The sequence below is a fragment of the Dasypus novemcinctus genome, chromosome 13 (genome assembly GCF_030445035.2).
Source record: "Dasypus novemcinctus isolate mDasNov1 chromosome 13, mDasNov1.1.hap2, whole genome shotgun sequence".
Taxonomy (NCBI): Eukaryota; Metazoa; Chordata; class Mammalia; order Cingulata; family Dasypodidae; genus Dasypus; species Dasypus novemcinctus.
Window position 1 is genome coordinate 6,936,195 of NC_080685.1, and position 26,085 is coordinate 6,962,279.

At 42.4% G+C, this 26,085-nt stretch overlaps 2 long non-coding RNA genes across 2 annotated transcripts; both read left to right on the forward strand.

Annotated features, from left to right (window-relative positions):
* Positions 1 to 1,074: 1,074 nt before the first annotated feature.
* Positions 1,075 to 4,571, forward strand: LOC131280845 (uncharacterized). Its single transcript, XR_009188493.1, has 3 exons — positions 1,075 to 1,246; positions 3,599 to 3,650; positions 4,402 to 4,571. It is a non-coding gene; the product is annotated as an uncharacterized lncRNA (long non-coding RNA).
* A 1,578-nt stretch (positions 4,572 to 6,149) lies between these two features.
* On the forward strand, positions 6,150 to 8,818 carry LOC131280846 (uncharacterized). The gene is made up of 3 exons (XR_009188494.2): positions 6,150 to 6,932; positions 8,011 to 8,065; positions 8,625 to 8,818. It is a non-coding gene; the product is annotated as an uncharacterized lncRNA (long non-coding RNA).
* Positions 8,819 to 26,085: the final 17,267 nt, after the last annotated feature.

The following is a 26,085-nucleotide window of genomic DNA, read 5'->3' on the forward strand; positions in this document are numbered from 1 at the left end:
ACCTCAGAAAAGAACTGGGCCATTTCTACATAACCCCTGAGAAAAAGATGTTTCTGTGTTTCCCTGGACTCAGTGAAGAGAAAAGTAAATCTGTCCATATCTTACAAGATAGTTCCTGAATCCTTCTAGAATATTTTTCCCACCATCTCCTGTTCACACCAGAATACTTATTTTCCAGTATTTGGGTATGGTCCTGAATTGTAATGTGTAAAGAAGGTGCTACTATTTCTGACTGTAACTATTCAAATTTATTTGCAGAAAATCAGAGCAGTCATAAGGATGAAAGAGGAAAAGAGTCTGTGGCCCTCAGGTAATGATGATAATCACAGGTAGTTTATGCAATGATGTCACTTAGAGACCTTAGGTCCAGGGAGAACAGAATCAGATGATTATGTGTATTTCTTCCATTCTGCCAACCATGAAGTATTCATAATAAGAAAATTTTCTGTTTTTTCTACAGATTGTCTATTGGTTTAATCTTTCTATTAATTTCTCAAGTATAGTAGCCCAGAGGCCATTTTTCTGTCAGGGAACTAAAATATCTCAGGGATTTCCTGAACTCTAGGAATCATCTCTTCTCTCTGTTTTTGATAATACTAGGATGAGATGCGTTTTGACCTTAGCCTCTTTGCAGTAATTTCTTAGCAAGCATAGAAAGTAGGAAAAAAATTGTATATTGTCACATTATTGAGTGGAAGAGACCTGTAATGCACAAGATTGCTGGAAGTTACAAGGCATCTGGCAACTGTATTTACTGGGCTTTTGCACAGAAAATTAAGAGAAATTTATACACAAAGTTTGAAGCCACTCTTCTTGCTTTTCATGTGTACTGTGCTTCATGATTCCAGCATATATGGCTGGATAGTTGAATCGATGAGGTCGGTCATTCCCTCTTTCCTGTCCCCACTGCAGTCAGCCCCAGGTTTAAGGGGATTGTTTGCTTTTCCCTCTTTGGGGATATGACTGTTTTGCCTTCTGTGACCCTCCCTTAGTCTTCTATTCAGGGCCAGTGTGGCACTGTGGCTTGGTGCTCCTCTTGGTTTAATTTTCTCTTGGACACACCCCAGCAGGCTTTTTATGGAGCAGCAAGAAGTGGAGGGAATGAATGAAACTGAAGAGGACAAACTTGATGAAGACAATTTGACTCCTTTCCATTGCCTTGACTTCCCTGATGCTCACCGGCCTCCCAGCAGCACCACCTTCATGTCTGATGAGCAGGAAGTCTGCTCTCCTCTGAGTGCAGCCAGTGAGTATTCTCTTGTAGAGAACAAACTGAAAATAGGTCTCCCAGGTAGCATCTCTATTCCACATGCTTACTGCCTTTGTTGCAAAGATGTTAAGTCATCTTTGGCCACAGGCTGCTTATTCCCATCTTGGTTTGAATCAGGTTCTAGGATTGTGTTTTAAGTACAGGCATAAGGTGAGTCAGGTATCTTTGTACTCTTCTTGCTTCTCCAGCAACTTCTCTGTCATGCTGGTGCTGTCTTGTAAATACAGGCTGTTGGAACCAATGAAGTTCTGAGGGAGGGATGTGAGAGTTTCATGGCAAATTCTTTGCTACAGTTACACCACATAAACAGTAGCATCTTTCTGACCATCTTCTTAAGACCAGAACGCACATCTCTTTTCAATTTTCTTACAAATTTTTCTGGACAGTATCTTTGATCCCCCAAGGAGACTGATAGTCTTACGTATATGCCTGGAGATTTTTCCAAGTGTACTTGGTCCTGAATCCCTGTCTTTAGTACTCATTTTTCCAGTCCTGGCTAAACAGCTGAGTCCCTGAAAATAGTCACCACTACATGGTTCATGTTGGCAGTTTTCCCTGAAGGCAGAGCCAAGGCTTTTGCCCCACACCATCTCCATCAATGGACAAGATCTTGTCCTCTATGGACTCTGATGGATTCATTCCTATATGTGGGTTTGTAGCCTGCACCCATCATTCTAGTCTCAGTGTATATTCTCATCTAGACCAGGAAACACTATGATATCTGCTTAGGGCAGAGCTTGAACCTAGCATCAGCTCCCCTAGAGATCAGGTGTGAATGGGATTCCTGCTCTACTGGATCCACTCAGTCCTTCCAGTTTTAAGGTCATCCCTTCTGTGTTTAGTAAATCCTTCTCAAGCAGGTTTGTTTTGTAAAGGTGTTATGCTATTCAGCGCAATACGAATTATCTTTAAAACTTACCAAGGATACTAAGTTATGGAAAAAAGACTTAATTAACAGTGGAGATATGGAGGGCATTGCAGGCCAAGAGAAGACCTTATACACAAAGAAAGGGAAGGCAGAAGGCCCATAGTCAGTGATTATAGTGGAGGATTTGTATTCAGGAGTCATGGGAAGCAATTTTTTAAAAAGTTTTTTTTTTAATTTATTTCTCTCCCCTTCCCACCCCCCTGCCATTGTCTGCTTTCTGTGTCCATTTGCTGTGTGTTCTTCTTTGTCCACTTGGATTCTTGTCAGTAGCACCGGGAATCTGTGTCTCTTTGTTGCATCATCTTGCTGCATCAGCCCTCTGCATGGCGCCACTCCTGGACAGGCTGTGCTTTTTTTGTAGGGGGCAGCTCTCCTTGAGAAGCACACTTCTTGTGCATGGGGCTCTCCTATGTGGGGGACACCTCTGCATGGCACAGCACTCCTTGCATGCATCAGAACTGTGCATGGGCCAGCTCACCACAAGGGCCAGGATCCCTGGGTCTGAACCCTGGACTCCCATATGGTAGGTGGATGCTCTATTAGTTGAGCCAAGTCCACATCCCAAGAAGCTATTCTGATGAAGACAAGTGGGGACAGAATTTGGAAGAACTATAAAAGAAGCATGGAGAGTTTTTGTGTAGCAGGCAGTTCAGATGAGCTTTCACAAGTAGCATAGCAACATGGTATGAATCAGACCTTAGGGTAATAAGGCTGGTGAGGCATTTGATGTGTGGAGAAGGTAGGTTCTGAGAAAGCAGAAGATTGCATGAATTCAGGCATCAATGATGAGAATCTGATATAATGTGCTACCAGGAAGATGAAATCATAACAGACAATTCTAAGAAAGCATTCAGCCAATCTTCATGAGAATGGGAGGGATGGAGGGGAGGAGAGAAGCATCCTATTATGCCAATGGCATACACTCCCTTGTGACCAGTCTCCCTTTGAACCTGACTGGAAGTTATAGGAGGCTATTTGTTCCATGTTCTGAGACTGTGCAGTCATTTTTGTGTGGAAGTTTAAATATAGTTGATTAGGGGGTACTGCTCAAGGAATCACTGGAGATTTCTGTACATAAGAATTGAGCCTTGTGTTAACCCATGTAATGAACCACAGATTCTGCCTCAGAATCGCATTTGGCCCCTAAGGACCCCAATAAGGAACTCAGAGCCGTACTGCAATATTTACAGGGCTAGTAACTACCACGTAGCAAAAAAGTATGTGGATGTGGATAGTTGGAGGGATGGTCACAAGATCCACATAAGGGGAAGTTCCAAAGGTTCCAGAGCCCTGAAAACTTCATATAAAATGACCTAGAAGATCGGGATGTTGTCCTGGCATTGTAATGTGTGGAGAAAGAACTGTTTGATGTGACTGTATATATCCATATTTATTTTCAGAACATCAGAGCTATCATAAGGATGAAAAAGGACAAGAGTCCATGGGCCCCAGGTAACGCTGATAATCACAGGCTGTTTATGTAATGATGCTGTTTAGAGACGTTAGGTCCAGGGAGAACAAAATCAAATGCATATACCTATTTCATCCATTCTTTTGACCATGAAGTATCCGTAATAAGAATCTTTCCCTTTTTTCTCAGCAGATTATCTCTTGGTTTATGCTTCTTATTAATTTCTCCTGTATAGTAGTCCAGAGTCAGTCAGAATATAGGGGAACTAAGATATCTTAGGGATTTCTTGAACTCTAAGAATCATCTATTCTTTCTGGTGTCATAATACTAGGATGAGATGCATTTGTACCTTAGCAGTTAGCAGTTATGTCACAGCAACAAAAGTAACTAGCAAAAAACATCACAGTGTCACAATACTGAATAGAAGTGGCCTATAATGCAAATAATACTGGGAGTTTACAAGGCCTCAGGAAAGTGAATAACCTGGGCCTAAAATATAAAATTAGGTGAAATTTATGCACAGGGTTTGAAGCCCCTCTTCTGGCTTTCCATGTGTGCTGTGCATCATGAGTCTAGCATACATGGATGGATAGTTGAGATGATGTGGTCAGTTGTTCACGCTCTCCTGCCCCAACAACAGTCAGCCCCAATTTTAGGGGGATTATTTTCCTTTTCCTGTTTGGATATGGCATTTTGCCTCCTGTGACCCTTCCTCAGTCTTCCTCAGGGCCAGTGGGATGCTGTGGTTTGCAGCCCCTCTTGGTTTAATTGTGTCTTGGCCACTTCCCACAGGCTTTTCAGGGAGCAGCAAGAAGCAGAGGGAATGAATGAAACTGAACAGGACACATGTGATGAACAACATTTAAGCGATTTCCTTTGCCATGAACTTCCTGATGCCCACCAGCCTCTCAGCAGCACCACCTTGATGTCTGATGAGCAGGAAGTCTGTTCTTCTCTGAGAGCTGCCAGTGAGTATTCCCACTGTAGAAAACAAACTGACAACTGGTCTACCAGGTAGCTGCCATAAACCCTGTGCTCACCACTTTTGTCTAGGGTGAGTCATATCACCTTTAACAGCAGGCTCTTTAGTCCCACCGTTGTTTGATTCAGGCTCTAGAACTGTTTTAAGCAGAGGCATCAGGTGTGTCAGGTAGCTTTGTAGCCTTCCTGCTTCTCCAGCAACTACTCTCTCACCCTGTGCTTTCTGATAAATGCAGACTGTTGTAACCAATGAATGCCAGAGAGAGGGATATGAAAGATTTGTGGCAAATTCTTTGCCACCATTAATCCATGTAAATGTAGCTTCTATCTGACAATCTTCTTTAAGAAGGGACCTCACTTCTCTTTCATTTTCTTACAAATTTTTCTGGACAGCATCTTTGGTTCTCCAAGAAGATAGATAGTGTTTTCATTTGTCTGGAGATGTTTCTTTGTGTCCTTGACTCTGGACCCCAGTCTTTATTTACTCAGTTGGCCAGTCCTGGGAAAGCAGCTGTCTGAGTCCCAGAATATAAGCACCACTGTCATTGTCTGTGTGGGCAATTTTCCCTGAAGGCAAAGCCAGGGCCCTGGCATCCCAACACCTCCATGAATGGGCAAGGATCTGGTCCTCTAAGGACTGTGAAGGACCTACTCCTATTTGTGGGTTTTTAGAATGTACCCATCATTCCAGTCTCAGTGTATATTCTCATTTAAATGAAATACACCATGATATCTGCTGAGGCAGATGTTGAACCTGGGAGCAATTCCTCTAGAAATCCAGTGGCAAAGTTACCCACTGTCACTGGGAAATAAGACAATTTAACTATTTCAGAATCTCAGTGCCGATGACATTGTGATAATGATCTAACACCTAGGGATACGACAGTGTGCCCGATAGTTCCGGAAATCATGCCCAACACAGCTCCTGAGACACATCCTGAGGCCTGCTGTAGTATATCCTTTGGAATATTCCTTTCGTTTAGAGGATATTTATATCCCTTTGCTTATATAGGCCCCTTAGTTTGTATGTGTGATGTTGGAACTGAGAAATATATCTGGCCCTGTCTGAATTTATTTGCAGAAAATCAAAAGAAGTATCAGGAAATAGAAAGAAACAAGCCAGTGGTCCTGATGTAAGTCTAAACACACTTGGGTTATTAATGTAATGGTGCCATCTAGAGAGCTTCCATGCAGGGAAAAACAAAATCTGTTGCTTATACTTGATTTTGCCATTTAGTCAACCACAAAGTAGCCTTTTAAGAATTTTGTCTGTTTTCCTAGCAGTTATTCTACTGTTTTCCACTTCCTATTACTTATTTTAGTGTGTTTCTCCATCTAAGTTTTAAAAAAAAATTTGTCTTTTTTTTTTTAAGGATCCATAGATCACAAAAAATGTTGCCCTCAGCAACTACCATGGTCCATAGATTTTCCACATCAGTGATACAGTTTCTTCCATTGCTGGTCACAATAGTTATACAGTAGAATACCAATAAGTCCACTCTAATCCATATTTTATTCCTCTATCCTGTAGACCCTGTGATGGTGATGTCCACTCTACCTCTAAATCAAGAAGGGGCTTAGATCTCCCGTGGCTGATGGATGCTATTCTCCTGTTTGCAGTTGTAGGCACTTTCTGGTCCCTCGTGGTGGTCCTGTTACCTTTAATATGTTGTTATTTGACTGTTATATAGTGACAGTCTGACCCAATGGGAACATTTCTGTCTCAGGAATTTCTTGTATTTACAGAGATTACTTCTTATTTCTGGTGTGGTTGAAATCAGGTTGAGGTGCTTATCTCATGTCTGCATTGTTGGCCCTGGTTCTTTGCAGGCATTTCATAGCAATAAATATAACCATAACAAAATAGGTCATATCATGTGGCAATAAGAAGAGAAAAACCCTTCAGGTCAAAAGATCTCTGCCAGTTGACAATGTCAGAGGAGCCTGGGATAACTGGTCTGGTATATGTAAAAATTAAAAAAAAAAAAATTCTTAACCAGGTCACACAACATTTAAAAGAATTCTGCTTGGCGTTCTTCTTGGAGAAATACAGAAATATCAACTGAGGCCTTTATGACTTATCATTAGCCTATTCCACTCTTAAATTTTCCTTTTATCACACCTTAGGAAATACCACTTCTTGATTCGATATCAAGCGCGGGAGCTGAGGCAGTTGCGAAAGAATTTACGGGAAGGGAGATGGGTCTCTGACTTTCTTGATGATCTTCTCAAGGGCCTCCTTACTCATAAGGACCCTGACAACCTCCATATGCATCGCCTTCCAGAGAAACTGGCTGAGGGACACAGGCTGGCAGAGCGCCTTTATAGTAAGATTAGTGCAGGTAAGTTGGCCACCGACCCTGCTTCCATTGAGCTGCTCCAAATCCTCAGACTCACAACAGATCCACAACTCCACCGCTCCACATGTGACTCTGATACCTACTCTCCCATGTTCCAGTTCTCATTTGGGGCCTTGGCAGGATCAGGAGTACCTGGCTATGAGCACAGATGAGGAGCCCACTGGGGTGGGGGTCATGGGATTGAAAGTGTCTCCTTCATCCCCCATGGAATGTGGACTTTAGAGCAGAAGGCAGCATCCATCCAGTGTCAGTGGGAAGAAATAAGGATGTGACAGGAGGCAGCTTGTTAGCATGAATAGAGCCCTCTAGCAAACAGCAGTTTCCCAGCCACTAGCCTGAGCACTGTCCTTACTAACTGTGGGTGGGTGATTAGTTTATCCTTCCTGGATTTGCATTTCCTCCTCTGTAAAATGGCTCAAACTGTAAGTTGCCTGATTGCAAAAGAGTTAATATTCATGAATGCACACACATTAGGGGGAAATAAGTCATACAAACCTCTGTCTTCTTGATTGGTTTAGAGATGTAATGAGGTAAAACATGCTTTGGAGAATATTGGTTTATGCTGGGACCCTTCTTAGAGAGCCACTACCCTGATATATGGCAGCTAAGAACTTGCAGTTCCCTGAGAAGTCCCTAGAAATAAGGAGGAAAGTGGGACTGGGGCGTTACTCTCTCCTGATAGAAAAGAGTAGGTCTATGTGAAGGTGGGATGGGACATGGGGACCCTGTGTCTGAAGGGAGGGTAGATCTGGAGAAGTCCAGAGGTGGCTGGAAAAGAACCCAGAGATGTGAGGAACAAAAGAGATTTTTAACTTGTTCCCAATTTCAGGCACAGTATATCATGATTTGTGATGAACAGAGCAGGAACCTTTGACTCATGCTCAGAAAGCCATTAGGGCCATTTCTTTGAAGCCAAATGTGAGACTGATGTGCACACTTCCCTCAGTGTATGCTCACCTCATACAGAGATCATTTGTCTTCATGCCCACTGAGGCTCTATGTTTCTAAGTGGTCAAGTGAGAACTATTAACGTCTGACTGTACATTTCTGCATTTGTTAGGAGAAAATCATGAATATAAGAAATATGAAGACATAAAAGGACAACCTGTTCCCAGGTAATAATGATCAGTGGCAGGTATTATAGAGGTAAAGTATGGGAAAGTGTCCTGAAAAAAGAATAGACAAATCTTTGAGTTCAGTAATTCTGGAAGCAAGGATGAACAACTCTACTTACTATACTATTTGCATTCACTCTTCGATGATGACACTTTTCTCTTTGTGGTTCATATAGGAGTAGCGTGCCTTAGGGTGAACTAACTAGTCTGAGGGATTACTTGCACTCTCAGAAACCATTTGTTCTCTCCTGTGAGGTTAAAAATCATGATCTGGTGAAGTTCTCTCTTTATGGTTGCCTTTAGGTTATGGCATGTATTTCATAGCAGGAAAATTAAGCAAAGACTTCTCACTATGTGACAATATAGAGAGAGGTTTAGAAAGCTCAGATAGCCAGGAGTGTACGATGCCGCAGGGCAGAAAAGATGCACAGGTCAGCAAACATGGGTGAGAATTCTGCTTGGAGGGCTGGTGGGCATATACTCACAGAAATCTCTGTGAAAGCCCTTATAACATGTCACTTGTTCCTTCACTTTTCAATTTTCTCTCCATCCACCTCAGGGCATTCATTTTCCTAATTGAAGATCAGGCAAGGGAGTTAACAGACTTGCGGCAGAAAGTCCAGGAAGGGAGACAGGCATCTTTCCTGCTCAAAGAGCACTTCAAGCTCCTGCTCAGTCACAAGGACGACCAGACCCAGAGCTTCCTGGAGCAACTGGCTGAGGGGTGTATGATGGCAAAGCACCTTGCCTGTAAACTCAGCACAGGTAAGTTTGCCCCAAGCCCTTCTTAAGGATCTGCTCCAAGTTCCCAGACCCACAGGAAACTCTCTACCTTAGCACCTCCACAGGAGACATTTGTATCTAATATATATTAGGTACATTTGGTGCCAAAACAGGCTCAGGTCTGCCTGGGTGCAAGCAAACGAGAAACATACTGGTCACAGGACTAAAAGTGTTTCTTTCCTGCCTGATGGAATGTGGACTTTAGGGCAAAAGGCAGCCTCCGTCCAGTGTCCATAGACAGAAAGAAGGATGTGAGAGCAGGCAGCGTGTTAGATGAACAGCTAGCATCAAAGCTTTCCTGCCTCTAGCTGAGCGCTGCCTTTATTAACTGTGGGCGCCTGATTCTTCCCTCCTGGATTCGTGTTTCCTCATCTGTAAGGGGGTTTCAGGTAATGTGCTGCATGGTTTCTGTAGCAATGAGCAAAGCAATCTCCATGAATCCACTTCAAAAAGGAAGAAACCCTCATTACAAGTGGGTTCAGCTACTGAAGATAGTAGAGCTGGTGGCTGGTCACGGTTTATAAGGGAACACACAAATAGCATAGAAGGAATTTTTGCTGATTAAAGAGGAGGTGCCAACCTGCAGGTCCCTGTGATGTCCTCAGATGTATTGCAGGAAGCAGGACAGAATTCTAGACATCTCCTTAAAAAACAGGAGTAGTTCTAGGCTAGATCCAGTTTGGGATAGAGCCACTGATTTCAATGTGTCAGCCTTGTGGCTGGAGAAGTCCAGATGGAAGCTGGACAAGCATTCTGTGAGATGATGAACAAAAGGCATTTCTCACACCTTACCCAATTTCACACAGAGATGTCGTGGTGGCGATATTTGGGACTGCTTGCTGATTGGATGAAAAGGTCATGCCAGGACATTGCTTTAAAGATGAAATCTGAGACTTTCAGTACACTCTCTGACTTTCCAATGTGATAATTCACGTGTCCGTGCCCATATAGGACATTGGGTTTGTAATGGTTGAAGTGGGAACTATTCATGGGTCTCTGGAAATTTCTGAATTTGTTTGCAGAAAATCATGAAGATGAAGAGGAACAGGAATCACCAGCTCTCAGGTAAAAATGGATGATCAGGTGCTGGCAGTATACAGGGTAAATATGGGGAGTGTCCCAGAAAGAACACACTAAGAGGTACAAGGTGGCCATTCATTCTAATTGCAGAAATGAACAAAAACTCCTATCTCCTAATACAATCAATGATGTTATCGGTCTTTTAATAAGGGTGTCCATTTTATTCATGGTACTTAGAGTCATTCTCACCCAAAGTCAACTAGTCTCAGGGAATTCTTGTACTCACAAAAACAAGTTGTTCTCTCCCGTATGGTTAAAAATCAGGGTGGTCTGCCATCTATTTTCTGCATTTTCAGCTTTTGTTTATTGGCACTGAGAATGGCTAACCTGACTTGCCTGCTTTGGTGCCAGGCACACTGTGCCATAGTCAGATGAAGATTGTTCTCTTCTCTTTGAAGGGATGGCCCCTTTTGTTTCTCATACTCCCTTAGGTTCCCAATCAGGACCAGCTGGATCACTGTGCTGCCCTCTCCCTCCTTCATTAATCTTCTGTCCTCCCAGCCCCATCAAGATCAGCAGGGAGCCACAGAAGGACAAAATGATGGATGTCCTGCAGGACTCAAAGGATGGAGATTATTTGAGTCCTTCCAGTCATCATGGCCTGTTGGATTCCCACCTGCCTTCCAGCAGCACCTGCCCCTTGTTTCATGAACATGGAGCCTGCTGTGTTCTGGATGTAGGCAGTAAGTACTCTTAGTATAAAGAAAGTATATCTTGGAGCCACAAGGAGTCTCCAAATACTTTTATCTCAATACCTGTGTCTAGACTGACAGGTGTTGCCTTGGCGGTAGGTGATGTAGACCCATCTTGGCTTGACTCAAACACTAGGATAGAATTTTATGCCCAGAATACAGGTGTGTCAGGTAGCGTTGCTGTCTTTCCAGGCTCCAAATCTGACCTCTAGCTCCTGTCGGCAAGTGCAGGCCATTGATCCCCCAGATTAGGCCACAGTGGGGAAGCTGCCATGGCCATCTTGCAGGCATCACGACCACACATTCAGAGCAAGTTTCTGGCACACTCCTCCACCTTTAGGAAGGCCTTCTCACCTCTCCTGCATTGCTCTTATGCATTGCATTCCTGACCTGTGTCTGCCCAGCACATCAACGATGTGACTGCCATCACTGCCAGCTCTTTGGAGGACTCCTGTTATGATTCCTGCTTCCAGGCCTTACCCTCTACTTCCTCTGGTGGTTTACATCCTTCTGGAGATATCTGGATACCTTGTCATGAACACCACAATCCTGTTTGTTCCCAGTTGTTTACTAAAGTCAGAGCTCCAATCTAGCTCCCCATCTTCTATGTATGCCATGGTTTCCTCCAATTGTGCGGCACTTTTCTACCATTTGTGGGTCCCCAGTTTCAACCATGTGTCCAGTCTCAGTGCCACAATCTCATCTGATCCATCAACAACCCACATACAAGATGGAGCTGTAACCTAATATTTTAGCAGAGCAGGGTATTTCCCTTTCCTTATTCTCTAGGAATCCTTCTAGTTGGCTGAGAGATCCTTGAGATCACAGCCTCAGAGATGTGGAGATTAAACCCTAATTTTCATTCATTTGGCTTATATTTCAAATTTTGATTTTGGAGAGCATGTGGATTGTTAGAGACTTATTTTGTCAAATCATCTTACAGGAAATGTAAGAGTCTCTTATTTCCCTCAGGATATCTATATATTTTGTTGTGAAGTCAGCCATAAAATTTGTAGAGACTCCTCCTTTCATCAATGATGAAAAAGTTGGAAAAGTTAGTCACTTTTTATGGTGGAACCATCCTCTTAAATTTCCATCCTCTAGCCTGTTGCAATTTCTTCCTGAGGTACAAAGCAGCAAAGGCTTTTCTCAGTATTACAGCAAGTAAGAAATAAGACTTAAATACACATTTATTTTGCACCTGTGTAAATGATGCCCCCTATCAAGTGACTGCTGTATAAACTATAGCTCATTTCATTCTCAAATGGATACCACTATGTAGATGGTGGCATTTCTGTGTTAGATTCTGAGGCCCAGCAGGGTCATTTAAGTTGATCAAAATAACCCAGATTAGACGTGGAGGGAACACGTGCCTCTGTGTGCCTGAATCCATAGCTCAGGCTCTGTCCACTGCTCTCTGCTGAGGCACCTGCCAAGCAAAAGCAGGATGGGTTTCAACCCTTCATTTTTCCCTGTTTTGATTTATTTTGCAGTAATTTTCTATGTAAAGAAAAGTTGGAAGTCTAGTACAAAAGAACTCCAATAGCCCCTCACACAAATTCCCCAACTCCTGCTATATTCAGAGCATTTTCTCCCTTGGAGCTAAACCTGTGGCATTTCCTGTCCTTCCAGGCTGAACCATGGCTCCCGGAGGCTCTCCATGGAAGTATCAAGAGGGCTGATAGGCCCATGTCTCTTCTCAGCACTCCAGCCCCCAGGGGTTTCCTACTTTCCCCCACAGTCTCTAACTTGGTTCTTAGAAACACCCTCAGGCAGGACTGGATCCCATGAGGTGGGTGGGAAAGCCTCAGAAGCACGTCTCAGAAGGGAACTGTGTGTTATGTGGCTTGGCCACACCAGAAGATCATTAAAAAATGAGCCAGGGAAATCCAAATTCAGCTGTGCACAGGGGCTGAAATGAATGAATGGAAAGTCTAAATTATAGAAGTTTCCCTCCTGGAATAGGGATCACTGACAATGACACGTGAACAGCGTGTCGACCACACAGCATGACCCACACAGCCCTGCTGCCAGCAGTCTACCCCCACCCATCCTCTCAGCACAGGGACATCCTGCAGAGACAGCACGAGTGCAGCCTACAGTATCACATGTTATTTTATTAGGGGCTTTTTCCCCACATAAAAAAACAGTATCTTAGAGTATATATTTGATGAAAATATTTCCCTTTTTTCCTGCAAATGCAGAGTCTCTTCAGTACATAATTGTAGTAAGTATCATTCTCAGAAGACCCCAAGTAGGCATACTGGTTCCACCTGCATTTTTGAGATGGCGTGGGTGGGGGCGGTTAGTCAGTGCACCTTTAATTGTAGGGAGGAGTGACAGAGAGCTGCTAGGAAAGTCACCGCTATCAGAGGTTGCATCAGTTTTAATGGAGTGCCCCGCAAAAGACAAGATCCATCTCCCTGGAGAACTGTTAGACTATGGGAACTATCTTTCAGTAGGAAATACCTTGAAGATTGCCCCAGAATCAGTGAGGGTCTGAAAGGTAGAAGAACATGAGAATAGGATTGGACAATGAAAGACCAGAGTGAGATGGGAACCAGTTTCAAATATTTGAAGGACTTAAAGAGGTAGGGACAAAGATTTGTTTGGTGACCCTCCTAGGCTGACTAAAGAGCAATGCAGGAAGAGAACAGGATGTCAGGTGTCAGCCATGTGTACAGGTCCATTCCAACACCAGAGTTGTCTAATGGTACAAAGGCTGCTTGTGGGAAGAGTGAGGTCCCCTCACAAGAGTTTTCAGCAGAAACTGCAGGATGTGCCTTGGGTGTCTAGGAAAAGATTCTTGCACTAGTGTCCCTCTCAAAGCTTCCAATTTTAAGGTCGATTATTCTGTGTTTAGCAAATCCTTTACTAAACAGATTTGTTCTTTTAATATGTTATACTGTTCAGTTCAATAAGAATTATCAAAAAGCTTACCAAGGACACTAAAATTCTGAGGAAAAATAATAAATAGTGCCCTGAGAAAATATTGAGGGCATAGCAGGCCAAGAGAAGCGTTTATGTACAAAGAGAGGGCTGTGATTATAGGGGAGGATTTGCATACAGGTGTCATAGGAAGTGATTGTGATTAAGACCAGTGGGGGCAGAATTAGGAAGAACTGTGAAGGAAGCCTGGAGAGTTCAGGTTTGTGTAGCAGGCAGTGGAGGTGAGCTTTCAGAAGTAGTGTAACAACATGGGAAGAATCAGACCTTCTGGTAATAAGAATGGTGAGACACTTGAGAGCTTGTTTAGAGGTTCCAGCAGGGGAGCATAGCCACCCATACACCCTTGACCAAAGAACAGTTCCTCTCCAGTGGGGAAGGTCGTCCTCCTCGACCAAGTGCACAGCTTAGGGAAGGACACACATGGGGCAGTGAGGGAGGAAGGGGACACCCACGCAGTGAGCCAGATCAGCCAAACCAACACTGGTATCAATGGGGTGATAGATGCCACAGCCAGATCACCCTCACATCCTGGTGAGACATTTGATAATGTGGAGATAGTAGGTTCTAAGAAAGTAAAAGAATTTGGCATGAATCCAGGCATCAGTGATGAGAGTCTGATAAAAGGTGCTACCTGGAAGATGAAATCATAACAGACAATTCTAAGGAAACATTCAGCACATCTTAATGAGAATGGGAACGATGGAGGGGAGGAGAGAAGCTTCCTATTATGCCAATGGGGTACAATCCCTTGGGACCCAGCTTTCTCTGAACCTGACCTGAAGTGATGTGAGGCTATTTATTCCCCTGCTGACACTGTGCATTCATTTCTCTGTGGAAGTGTAAATATGCTTGAGAGGGGCTACTGCTCCAGACCTCATGGAGGTCTGTGTATAAGGGAAATACTGAAGTGTTTTTACTAGCTTTGCCTCACCCCAGGAATTTCCAGATGGCCTAGTTGGTTCCCAGACATGTTTTGATGCTTCCTCTTAGATACAAAAAAATATGTCACAGAGATATTATGAATAAATGGAACCTGTTTGGTCATGTTTTATTTTTCATAACTGGCTTTGTTGCTTCCACAGGCCTGAAAACCTCTTCTAAGTTGGAGTGTGATTCTCTCGAGAATTCATGGCTGTGAAGTCATTGGCCGCATTGACACTACCAGTGCCTTGAAACAGAAGATTTCGAAAAGAAAACTGCTGCTCAGCAAGAGGAGATTAGCATGCCGATTCCCTGGCCTTCACACTCAGACAGAGGTATCACACATCTGTGGTTCTTCGGGGTACTTTTTCCTTCTTGCTCTTTATATGCCATCATAGCTCATTCTCCCACTATTCTACCAGTTTTTTATTCACTCCAAAGTCCTACCTCTATTTTGTATGAAGTTGGCCCGTGCCACATCCTACCAACTCCATCTCCTGTTTGTTTCTGAACCCTGCTTTGTTTCCCTCCATCGCAGTGATGAGAAGTGCCATCTCTAGCTCCTGGTATGGCGTGGGTGGCTCCCATCCTGCTCCACAGTCTGGACTGTAAATTAAGGAGCACGTGCTTCCTTTAATCTGTGGCTGCCACTAAACCCTGAGCCATCCTGCAGCTTAACCCCTATATGCTCATAGGTTCAACAGCAGTTTTGTACACACCTGGTTTCTATCACAATTTATCTATCAGTTCAGCTCAGCTATCAGTGGTAACTAGCAAGGACTCTTGTTTATTTCTTAATTTTGTTTCTGTTTTAGATACAAAGTACTGCTGGAAGATACCACTAATTTGAATGAAAGTTGATTTTTTAAAAAAGTACCTTCACTGCCTGATGAAAAAGTATGAAACAACAGTATGAAACACTTCATGTTAAAGTCCAGACAGACAGTTGGAGCCATTCATCACCAAGAATCAATTTCACAACTACCAGCCGCTCCTTACTTTTAGTCCAAAAAGCTACATGGACTGGAAAAATCCTCCTCCTCCTCCCATCTTCAAATGTGATAACAATTTAGGGTGACCAATGTCAGTTTTGACAGACATTTATGGGAGGACTTACTCCTTGCTACTTTCCACACCAATCTATTTATAATTGGAGTAAGGATCTGGTGGAAGAAACAGCCTGTCAAATTGGACATCCTTTGCCAGCAGATGGGATTGCTAGGAAGCACACAGCATTAACAACATTGTGGTCTTGCTCAAAATTTTTAAGCTAAATTTAATCAGGAGATTATCAGACAACTACAGAACATATTCCATTCAACAAGACAACCTACCTGTCCTCTTGAAACAGCCAATATCACAAACAACTACAACAAAAAGGTGTGGATACATTTTTGGTTCAAAACCACAGGACTTACTCTGTAGTACTTTTGAACCAAAGGTGTATCCTCACTGTTTTGTTGTTGTAGTTCATGGTGATGTTGACTTTTCGAAGAGGCCAGGTCAGGTTTCTCAAACAATGTTCTACATTCTGAAGTTTTCTCATTATTTTGCTCATGACTAAATTCAGATGAAACATTTTGGGAAAGAATGCTCAAAAGACTATGTGCTTCCAAGTCATCCTATCTGATGGGTGAAGTCCATTGTGTCCACCAGCATTACTGGGTCCTTTGTCTGGTCACCTTGGTAAGGAGGGCTCTAGCAGAACTCTGCACTGTACAGGTACATTATTTTCTTTATATTCAAGTAATCTGGAGATAGGTACATTGAGAAGAGTTAATATCCTCTTCTGGAATAATATTCTCTTAAATCTTTTGGCATCTACTGATCATCAATGCTCCTTGACAATTACTCTTTGTGTTTGTTTGTTGGTAAGTTTCTAATTTAGTCATTCTTCTATACTTCTATTTGCTGTTATTCTGCTGTAAAAAATAGCTTTCCCTCCCCTTTCCCTACAATTAAATTTGTTTTGACTATCACTATGGACTCATATATTTTTAATTCAATATGTTCATGGTTTTTGGTGCATATGGATATACATTATCATAAACATTTTCCCATTTATATTTACAACTCATGTGCTATAGGCTATCTTTACCATATTTATTGGATTATATTTACTGTATTTCTCCATTTTGTTTTTCTTTGTCTGTGTGATTGTTGTATCTGTGTGTATTTTTTTTTACTGAGGAAGAATAGTATAGATAGTTTTATTGTTGGAATAAAAACGTATTAACTTGTCAAACATCTTGTATTTAGTTTATAAATTTTAAAAGATATCTTTCCATTTCAAAGTTCTGTGCCTTGATGATAACAATCTTATTCTATTGTCATATTTATTTTCTTTGTACCTGCCACTTGTTATGATGTCAATTCTACCTTCCTAAGCAAACACCACTTACAGACTATTTTCTCATCTTCTCCCCACTCTGGTTTTGGAGTTAGTTCTACAAGTGAACTATATTGCTCATATCCAGAGACAAAACCACCTAGCTACCCTGCTCCCAGATTACTGACCCACAGAAATGTGTGAAATGTTAAATGTTTATTATTTTAAGCTGCTTCCCTTGTAGTAATTTATTATAAAGAAATAGAAAATAAATTATAGATTTTAGAAATGTGCTGCCATAAAATGTGGGAGTAACTTTGAAACTAGACAGTGGATGAAAGATGTAAGAATTTGGAAGAGGCTTCCACTTTTGAAACATTAAACAAAAGTGAAAACATTGGAAACTGGAAAGAGGGGATGTGCATTATGTAGCAGCAGTAATTTAGCAACATTTTTGCCTGCTGTTTTGTGGAAAATAGAAAATGCACATGATGAATTGTGTGATCTAATTAAGGGAATTTCATAAAAAATATTGAAGACCTCACCTCAGTTTTTTTTTTTTAAATAATAAAGTGCTAGAGGGAAGGGATAAGGTAAAGAAGATCTACTAAATAAAAAGGAATGCAAAATTCTAAAAAATACTCAAACTAAAAGAAATTTCCTGAAATGTATGAAGTAAAGAACTAAGAATAATTGGAACAGAAAATAATAATAGCAAGATGGTGGACTTAAACCAGGCCATATCAATAGCTTCATAAAATGAGAATGAATTAATGTTGCCTAAAAAATTAAGGTGACTTTATAGCTTTTTAAAAGATACTTTATTATTTTTTTGAAAATGAAATTTTTATTGTCTTTTTAAAAAAGATACATAGATCACACAAATGTTACATTTAAAAATATAAGAGGTTCCTCTATACCACACTCCCTAACTCCCACCCCTCCCACATCAACACCTTCTTTCATCAGTGTGGCACATTCATTGCATTTGATGAATACATTTTGGAGCACTGCTGCACTGCATGGATTATAGTGTACATTAGTAGTTTACACTCTCCCTCAGTCCATTCAGTGGGTTATGGCAGGATTATTATTAAGGTTATGATACTTTAAATATAAGGAGTCAGATAAATTGAAAATAAATGATGGGAAAATTATACACCATGCAAACACTAAGTGTAAGAGAGCTTGTGTGGCTATCAACAAAATTGAAAAGTAAAAATGAAAAATATAATAACCAAGGTTTAAAAATACCTTGGTGTAGGGATACAATAGTAGAGATGACAGAGGACAGAATCAGTGACTTGAGGACAGATCTATAGAGTTTATTTGATCCGAATAACAGAAATAGGCTTTTTTTTAAATGGGAAGGGAAAAAACCCTGTGCCAGTGACACTGACTCATGTTATTGGACTCCTTTGGGCATTAACAAGGAGGCCAAGTGAGTGCAGGACTCCAGCAGACAATCTTGAGTCCCTTAACTTCCCACCTTATTGCCTTGAAATTGTCCCCAGGATGATAGCCACAGCCTCTCAGGCTGAAGTCATTCATAGCCCTTTCTTTCCTTTACCTGCCACACTCACTCTCAGTCCACAGATCTGAACCAGCAAGTGCTGATGGAAAGGACACAAATTGGCTGTCTCAACAGTTCTCTCCCCTCTTGATACCTCTCGATGTGGGTCACACCATAAAGGGAACTTGGGTTTCCTCAGGTTGCATCTCATTGCCAACAGCTGTGTCTGGCAAGTAGCAGGCACCCAATAAGTGCTCAGGGAATGAAGGAACTCTGTGCTAGTACCTTGTGGGAGGGGCAGGCCTAAAATTTCACTGTGTACTCTAAATTTTTAGTCCTAATCTTACCCCAGAATGTAAGGATGTTAGTGGTTTTCAGAAGAGGGGATTCCTTTACCTTTCTTTATAAATTTTGGAATGATTTGTCACTATCCACAAATGACTTGCTTGGTTTTGAATGGGAATGTATTAAATCTATAAATTGAGTTGGGAGGAATGGACATCTTAATAATACTAAGGCTTCTTATCCATGAACATAGAATATCTCTCCATTTTTTTCTTAGAGTTTTCTAGTATTGCCTCTTTAGATCCTGTACATATTTTGTCAGATTTATGCCTGTATTGACTTTTTAGATGTGCTAATTTAATGGTATTCTGTTTTTAATTTCAAATTTCAGTTGTCCATTGCTGATATTAGGAAAGCGACTTATGTTTGAATATTATCCTTATAGCCTGTCACATTGCAACAATCATTTATTAGTTGTAGGAGTTTTTTTTCTTTTGTCCGTTCTTTGGGATTTTTCTATATAGACAATCATTTCATCTTCAAAGAGTTTTTATTTCTTCCTTCTCAATCTTTAGACCTTTAATTTCTTGTCTTCCTGCATTAGCTAGGATTTCAAGTACAGTGTTGAACAGGTGTGGTACGAGAATACATCCTTTGTCTTATTCCTGACCTCAGAGGAAAAGCATCTATTTTTTTCACCATTACATTGATGTTAGCTACAGGATTTTTGTACATATTCTTTTTTTTCCCATTTACTCACTTTTGCCATTTATTCATATATTGACCTTGCTTTATCTGCCTTCCTTGTTTTCTTTAAATTTTAATTTCTTTGTCTTTATTTTTTTAATGTTATATCAAAAAATATGAGGTCCCCATATAACCCCCCCTCACCCCACTCCTCCCATAACAACAACCTCCTCCATCATTATTTGTACATATTCTTGACCAACTTAAGGAAGCTCCACTCTATTTATAGGTTAAGAATTTTTTCATCATAAACTAGCATTTGAATTTTGTCAAATGTTTTCTTTTCAGCCTGTTGATGTGATGAATTACATTAATTGATTTATGTTGAAATAGACTTACATACTTGGAATAAATTCCACTTGGTCACTGTGTATAATTCTTTTTATACATTGTTGTATCCTGTACCTTTCTTTATAAAACTTATACCCACATCTGTTTTAGAACCAGGTATAGGTTCTGATCATAGGAACATTTAGAGAGTACTGTCTGGAACTGCTCTAAATTCCCCACCTACTATGGGGCAGAGGCCTCAACCCCTCAACCTCTGGGCACAGTCAAGTGGGAAGGAGGGTGAACCAGGAAATCTGAAGGGAAAGAAAGAGAGATGGAGATGCCACTCTAGTCACTGAGGAAAAAGCTCAGAAGAAACTGTTGTCGACTGACATCATTGATAACTTACACCCAACCACACTGGTTCTAGCTGTGACCATGGTGTGACTAGGGACCTCTGTTAGGGCCGTGGCAGTTTCTGTTCAAATCCCAATCTTGACTCTCCCTCCCCAACTGTGGCCAGCATGCCCTGTAGTTTGACCCTTAGGACCTGGCAGCTCTCCACGTCCTGCTCTCAGTGGCCAAGGCCTTCCCTGATGCCTAGAGTCTGCTGGAGTTCCAGGGGCTGGAAGTCAGCAGCGCCCCCAAGAGCACATGGTGCTAAAGGCTCCAGATTTTACCAGGAGGACAGAAGGGCATCAAGAGAGTCGCTGAACACCAGGGGTTGTGTGAGACTTCCCCCAGGTCTAAATAGGGTTTTAGGTTGGTTTTCTTTGGATGTGGCCCATGGCTTAGGCAAGGCAGATCCCAGTAAGTCCCAGGTCATTTTCTAAACATCAGTGCTTCATGGGCCCTGGGAAAAGGAACATTGCAAAGAAAAGGAAAACCACTTTTTCCCTCAGCAACGTTACCCGAGACCAGGAACGCTTATAAACTGAGGCAGAGCATACGCCTTCATTGGAGGGCTGAAAAGCTTTTCCCTGTCACTCAGCCCCACATGGATATTATCTCATTCGCTGAGACACAAGTGTGAAGACACTGGCAGAGATGATGTCAGTCAGGGGCAACTATCCCATCACAGAGGAGCCCCACGTGGGTCCTGTGCCTTGGGAGCCACATCGTTGGGAACAGGTCCAGCTGGAAAAAGCCTCACACACCTCCAAAGCATCAGGGAAGGAACTTTCCTCCTTGGTCTAATGGTGTTTCCATGGTCTAATAGTGAACACTTTGGACTGTGAATCCAGCAATCTGAGTTCAAATCTCAGTGGACCCTGTCCCTCTAATGCAAGGAAACAAATCTTACTCTAGCAGCCCTGGAAGTCATTTTCTAAACTAAATGTGTGCTCAACAGAAACAGTAGTGTTCCCAGATTTTGTCTAGGTTTCCTGACTAAGCTGCAAGAAATGAATTTATAAAATAAGCCATCTTGATTAGGCCAGTAATTTGTTAAGGTGGGGGAGAGAAATGGGAGACAATAACAGATCATGGATCCCAGAGAGAGGAAGGGGCTGAAACATGATAAAGAGGGCTGATTTATAGAATACAATTCTCCATTAGAAATAATCCCCAGGTTTACTTTCATATCAATGTAAGTGGGATTGAACAAGGCCAGAATAGGGCAGGGACAGGCACTGGGACAGGGCGAAGGCAAGAAGACTGATTTGGCTTTCCACTTGCTTGCTTTTTTCTTTCTTTTTCACTGTGGCATATTCATTGCATTTGGTGAATACATTGTGGAGCACTGCTACACCACATGAATTATAGTTTACATTTGTAGGAAAGTGGTTTTGGCGCAACTGATAGAGCACCCACCTATGATATAGGAGGTCCAGAGTTCAAATCAGGTGCTCCTGGCCTGTGTGCTGAGTTGGCCCCACATGCAGTCCTGACATGCACAAGAAGTTCCGTGCCATGCAGGAGTGTCCCCCATGTAGGGGACCCCCATGAGCAAGGAGTGCACCCTGCAAGGAGAGCTACCCCTTGCTAAAAAGCACAGCATGCACAAGAGTGGTGTCACACACATGGAGAGCTGACACAGCAAGATGACCCAGCAAAAAGAGAAGCAGATTCCTGGTGGTACTGCCAAGAATGTGAGTGGACACAGAAGAACACATAGCAAATGGACACAGAGAGCAGACAATGGGGGGCAGGGGGAAAGGGAGAGAAATAAAAAATACATCTTTAAAATAAAAACCACACATTGTAGTTTACACTCTCCCCCAGTCCATTTTGTTGGTTATGGCAGGATATATAATGTCTTACATCTGTCCCTGAAATATCATTCAGGACAAGTTCAAGTCCTGAAAATGCCCCCACATCATACCTCTTCTTCCCCCTCCCTGCCCTCAGCACCTCTTGTGGCCACTGTCTCCACATCAGTGATACAATTTCTTCCATTGCTAGTGTCACAATAATTCTATAGTAGAATACCAGTCAGTCCACTCTAATCCATATTTTATTCCTCCATCCTGTGGATCCTGGGATGGTGATGTCCACTTCACCTCCAAATCAAGAGGGGGCTTAGATCCCACATGTTTGATGAATGCAATTCTCCTGCTTGCAGTAGTAGACCCTATCAGTTCCCTGCTATGGTGGTGGGCCATCTTCACTTCCCTTTTAGCTGACTTGGGTATGTCTAATGAACCAGAGAGTAGGTATTGCAAATCTGATGAGGCTCAGAGCCCAGCTGGCACATGGCCAGTCCAGAGATTCAAGTCTCCTGAGTATACACCAACACCAGCGCTAATCATAGGTTCAGTAAAAGTGACTGTAGAGGCATGTGTAGAAAGGTCACATCTGAGTCCAGTTCCATCATACTCAGGAACACAAATTCCAAAGTAAGGCCCACTGGCAAGGCACTGAACTCCAGAGCCATCTGCCATGCCCACAGAACCCGTGTGTCTCTGTAACTCAAGAGTGCCAGTACCTGGGGTTGTATCTACTTTGGCTGTCTCTGGGATCCTGCTGAGATGTGTGTAAGCACAACCCCTCTGATGACCTCTGACTCATTTTGAAGTCTCTTAGCCATATAAACTCATTTATCTTTACCTTGTCCCCCTTTTATTCAACATCTTTTTCTAGTTGCATCACCAGCTGGTGACTGGTAGTAATCCCTCACCACCAGGGAGGCTCATCCCTGGGAGTCATGTCCCATGCTGGAGGGAAGGTAATGCATTTACATGCTGAGTTTGGCTTAGAGAGTGGCCACATTTGAGCAACACAGAGGTTCTAAGGAGGTAACTCTTAGGCACCCTGCAGCTCTAGGCCTAGTTGAAATTTCAGGCACACAGTCTCATAAGCATAGATATTAGTATCAAGAGCTCACCATTGGACCATCCTTCTTCACTGGTTTTTTCCCTTGCACTTGGGGGATTGCTGCTGTTCCATTGGGGAATGTGACAGAGCTCCCCTGGCTAGGAACTCAGCACTCCCTCAGTTGTCATGTGTAAATCTATTATGACAATACCCTATGAATATCTGGACAATTTTGTATACCCTATATACATGCCCTGGAGAAGTCCCTCCCAATGTTGTGTCCCCCATAGATGACATCCCACACAGGTGCTCCTCCCCTGCCATAGTTGAACCCCTCTATTATCCAAAACTTTTTCAAAAATGAAGCCTAATATATTGCCAAATTCAATTAGTAGGAAAATGAAATAGTAATAATAGGTTTAAGAATTAGAAATAGAATACATACTGATTTAGAAAAACTAAAATAAAGTAAAAAATAAATTGGGGTATTAAAAATGAAAAATATAAAACTTTGTTTTTGACATTTTGCCTTTCATCACTCTAATAGGTGTTGCCCTGTATGTACAGTGGCAAGGCAGTCTCTTCCATTCCTTCCTCAGTGTCTACATCCTTTCTTTTTTTTAATTTGTAACTTTGTCTTTAAAAAAGTTTTAGATCACAGTAAAGTCACATATACAATATAGGGGACTCCCATATACCCAACATCAAATCCTTTTCCCCCTTCCCCAGCAAGGATCTTTTTACATGTAGGTGTTATATTTGCTATAGCTGATGTGCAGAATTTGAAATAAAGCTACTAAACATGCTTCCATTTTGGTTTCCATTATGGTTTATATTTTAGACTGTACACTTCTTTAAATTTTTAGTTACATTACAGTTTACATTTTAGGCTATATACTTTTATAAATTTTTGGTGAAATTTAACATGCCCTATATCCTTCATTGCACGATCTTGTGGAACACTTCCATTGGCCCCCAGTTACCCTCTCTTCCATCTATTCTATTCCTCTCTCCCCCACCCCTTAGGGCCCACAGTGACAATAAAGCTTCACTGCTTGAAGGGCCAGATTCATAGATACTCGCAGTAAGGCTAAAGGCTTGACACAGTAGACTGTCCTCCCCAATTGGGTGCCACCAATGCTCTCAAGAGACTCCCTTCCCTCTGTTTGAAAGCATTCATCCTCCCCAGGGTGGGGGTACAACACCTTCTTGCACACTGTATGGGTCTCCACCCAATGATATAACACACTGTGACAAGATGAGCACCCACACACTCCTTAGAAACCTGCTCTAGGTGCACCTGTGCCAGATGCTAGGGGCATAGGGATCCTATTGGGTGGGGCTTTGCAGGGTTGTGGGATGCTAGGCCTGGGTGGAGGGGTCAGATGGTGCATGAAATTGGGGGGAGGTTTTGGTAGTAGCAGGTGAACACGGGAGATTGCCACTTGCTTTTTAAACCAGTCCAGCTGTTTGCTGTTTTGATCCATCACCCCACCCACCCACCACCCACCCCAGAAAGCCCAACGATAAGGTCCCTGAGACCCTGGAGAATATCCGGAGTTTATCCTGGCTTCCAGAGTAAATCTCTTTCTTAAGGGGATTTCTCATGAGGGTTTTCCAGCAGCCATCTTGGGGGTACTGGAGGACAGGTGTTAATGGCAGCAGTTTCTGCCATGTTCCAGATCTGTTTATTGATTCCCTCTCTATCCTGCTTCAGTAGTGTTTTTCACTTTCTGCTTCAGTAATTTCCAGGGACCCAGGTGGGATTCTCAACTGCAGGGTAACTGCAGATGCTTAGGGATAAGCAATCATGGGGCATCCCTTTCTGGCAAGCCCTCCTGAGTGCAGCTCTGCCCCTCATTGCCGAGGAGCCCAGTGACCCTGTAAGTCCCTCAGTGACTCTGAGCTCAGGCCTCCGGTAAAAGGAATTGGCTGCATCCACTGAATCCTAGATCCTGAGGTTTATTTTACCAGAGACATGTTGGAATTGGATCCACTGAGAAAATAATTTAAATATGAAATCACATTTCTTAGCTCTTTATAGGGTTGAGAGGTTTGATTTTAGGATCATGGGATCCAGTATGGAGGCGTTCAGGTGCCCCGAGGGCCAGAGCCGGGGCTACTGGGCCCAAGCTCGAGGACCTCTTCAGTTCTTGGAGCAGATCCAGAACCTGAGGGGTCTGCTCCATCCCAATTGGACAAGATGCCACTTTGTCCTGACAGTAACAGCCCTGGATGGTGAGTAGAGCCCTGGACAAGGATGGATGGAACAGACATCAGCTGGGTCAGGCGTCTTTGTAATGATCCTTCCTCACATATGACCTAACCTTCTGGGCCAGTGGTGGGTGGAGCTCACGAGGCAGCCCAGAGTGGGGAGTGTGCAGGGGCCAAGGCCAGCTCTCAGCCACCACTGCCTCATGTGTACAGCCAGGGTCGGCAGGAGCTCCTCTTTAATGGGGCATCTTGTCTCCCCAGAAATGTTAATATTTATCCTGGAAAAATGTCCCTGGGGTACATATGGCTGCCTAAGGAGGTTGGCAGTCTTGATTCTAATTCTGGGGATGTGGATTCCATGACTCCTAGGATTTGGGCCCCGTTCTATCCTCACTAGGAAATATCAGAAGGTAAGCACCATGACCATGGCCTGTGTCAGGAGCTTCCTCTGAACACTCTCCCATGAATTCTCATAGATCCTGTTGTCTATGTAGCAACAATCAATCTATTCCATATGAACTTCCTGAAAATCGATGATCTTCCCAGTCCTAAAATCTGTCTGATAGCTTGGTCAAACAAACCTGCCCACATATCACAGGACACAACCTGAATTGTCCTGAAAATTTCACAATCTCCATGTTCAAACCAAGATAACCATGCCATGTATTTAGATAGTATCCTGGACTTATAACGTATAAGTAAGGAACAGTTTAATGTGACTATCCCTGTCCAAATTTATTTGCAGAAAATCATGATCATAAGGAAGAAGAAGGCCCACGTGTAAATGAATAATCATAGCATCTTTTTCAAAAAAATTAATTGCTTTTATTTTTAAAGAAGCTTTAGATTACATAAATGTTATAAAAAAAATACAAGGGATTCCCATATGCATTCCTCCTGTACCCTCCTCCACTTTTCCATGCTAACAACATCCTTCATTAGTGTGGTACATCTGTTACAATTTATGGACACATATTGAAGC